Raw genomic sequence first — 3,059 nt, 5'->3', positions numbered from 1 at the left:
TGAAGTATCACCATTTTAAACCCCCATGAAAATAAATCCTGCCAATGATTATTAATGACTGCTAATATCATAAAAAGAGTCAACCCGACATGCGTGACTTCTGATGGTAGTACACAACACACCTATGAAATAGTCCTGTAAAAAACATCTAATCTGAATCCGATCAAACCTCTTGGTCTAAATGCCAATTTATAGGTAATAAAGATGACAGAGAAACTGTTCCGATGATATCATAGGGGTGCAACTGACAATACACAGACTCTGGAAAACTCCTCAGCAAAAATGACCTAATCCTAAATCTGCTGGCGTCATATGACCTTATCTGAATCCTGACTCCATCAAATTGTTCTTAAATTTTTGAGACAATCCATAAAATATGAACATTAATGAATATATTAATAAATAATTTTTAAATTTTAGGTGTGATAAGGGTATTATGGATATGTTTATTGTCAAAGGCACATTATCTTTTGGATATATACACTGAGGTTTTTATGGATGAAATGATATGGCGTTTCGGATTTACTTCCAAGTAATCTCTAGAAGAAGTGAGTAACAATATACATAAAACAAGAACAGCTATGAGTTGATAATTATTGAAGCTGGACATCTATTATTCTTTCTACTTTTGTATGTTTAACATTTTTTTATAACAAGAATCTTTTGTAAAAAAGAAAGGCAAATAATTTATATACATATTTGCTTTTCTTGCAAAAAATGCAGAAAGTATTAACTATCATCACCTCTGAGTGAGAATGGGGTGAAAGGATAGGAATGGGAGCAAAAACCTTGAGTATATCTCTTTTTTATAGAATTTTTAACTTTTATACCATATAAATTTTTATATTCAAATATTTAAAAATTGAAAGGTTTTTTCAAATCCTTAAATTGAATACAAACAGCAACGAATGACCTAAAACTTTATCAAAATGATAGCAACCAGCACAGAGAGAAAATAACTACTTTAAGTCACTTTTGAACACACAACTCTGACTTAGTGATATCTAGTCTAATGATAAGGACTGCAAAGAAATCTTAAACGTTACTTAGTTTCTTGTTAATAGTAATATTAGTATCGTAATTTTGAAGTAATTTTATGTATATTATATGATAAAACAGTTCAATGTTAATGTTAATTAGCACCAAAATGTTATCTGTAAAAGAGATATAAATATACAATAAAATAGGTTAATAAAAATCACATATTAAATTTGAGTTAGAAATATTAACATGAATTCATGAAATTTAAAATACATATTTATTTCCTAAAACCATCCATTGAAAGCATCCAAAAGCAATGATACCCAAGTAGCAAAGCAACGATCACAATAAACATCCAGCTCTTAGCTTCTTTTCCCTCTTTTTTTTTTTAAGCTATGGGAATATAACCCCAAATAACTTTTCTTTCACTTTTTTTAATTAAGATATAATTGGCATGTAACATTATATATTAGTTTCAGGTATACAACACAACGATTCGATATTTGATCACTACAATAAATCTAGTTAACATCCATCGCCACACACAGTTATAAACTTTTTCTTGTGATGAGAACTTTTAAGATCTACTCTCTTAGCAACTTTCAAAGATACGGTACAGTATTATTAACTATAGTCACCATGCTGTCCATTACATCCCTAGGACTCATTTATTTTAGAACTGGAAGCCAGTTCTTGGTTTCTGAATACCATTCCCCATTAAGAGGAACCAGAGCTTCTTCAAGAAATGATTGATTGCACATCTGGGACAAATGAAACACAAGCTGGGCCTGGGATATCTTGTCATGACCAAAAACAAGGAAGCTCTCAGAGACTGTGGACTGACTATTAGAGGATATCATGATCAGCCTCTAAATTAACTGTTAGAAACTTTTCAAAATAAAAAGTTGAGAGCAAAAAAATCAGACCTACACTATTTTACAGAGGAATTTCACCAAACCATCAAAGAACACATAATCCCTGCTGTATACCAATTATTCCAAAGAAAAGAAAAAGAAGGAAACTCCCTCAAACCCACAAAATATGAAAAATAAATAAATCCTTCCAACGAAAAACCAAATGAACCTAATAACACATCACATTGGCAAGTAATTATTTCAAATTACTGTTGACACAGTACCCTGCCTCTGCATCTCTGGTGGGGTCTGTTCAAAGAACAAAAGACAGTAGGGATGAGGTGGATTTTAGAAGCCTGACAAGGACTCTAGACCCCTTGCTTTTATCTCACAGAAGTGTAAATACTTTTAAATTTTATGATACATTTATGCTGAGCCATATATAAAAATCACAAAAGAATACTATAAAAATCTATAATTCCGGCATACTACAGATTCTTTCAGAGCATTTTGACGCCCACACACACTTTTGTAACATGTGTCAGCTAACAATTTCTTGTAGGTATTTTTACATGCAGTTGTGTATATGTAATTTTTTCCCCACATTTTAAACGGCTGCTTAGTTTTCTGTTGCCTGCTGGCGCTATCATTTGTACCGCATTTCCCTTTATTGGACATTTTCATTATAAAATGTTTGTCATCATATCGCTGCCATGAACCAATTCATAGAATGATTGTTGGATGTTGTTTAGGACCTAATTGACCATGAATTTATTATGATACCACTCTTTCCGATAATGTTTTTCTTTCAGCAAAATTCAAAAGCATGAACATCAGATAGTAGAGAGGTTGCATTATTGGATTCTTAAATGATTGAGATTATGCCAGGCAGATGTAACAAAAGACAGCAGGAAGAAATGCAAAGATAATTGGTAAGAATGCTTGAAAATCTGAATTTTGGCACCTAAGCTAGGTAGGAAGGGATATGAAGACAGGAAGGAGGTGATGGATAGAGGAAAGAAGGGGCCAGAGACCAAAGGTCCTTAGGTATATTTCTCTCAGCTGCAAGAAAGAGGAATCCTCACTCAAATTGACTTAACAAGAAAATGCATTAGCTCACATCACAAAGTCCAGTGGCTGAGTGAGCTTTGGCTTAGCCAGTATCTCCAGCTCCATTTCTTCTGGATTCCCTCGGCTGTGCTCTGGGTGTGGCTGTGGCTACAC

The sequence above is a fragment of the Pteropus vampyrus genome, unplaced genomic scaffold (assembly GCF_000151845.1).
Source record: "Pteropus vampyrus isolate Shadow unplaced genomic scaffold, Pvam_2.0 Scaffold36, whole genome shotgun sequence".
NCBI lineage: Eukaryota > Metazoa > Chordata > Mammalia > Chiroptera > Pteropodidae > Pteropus > Pteropus vampyrus.
This window is presented reverse-complemented; position numbering follows the sequence as displayed.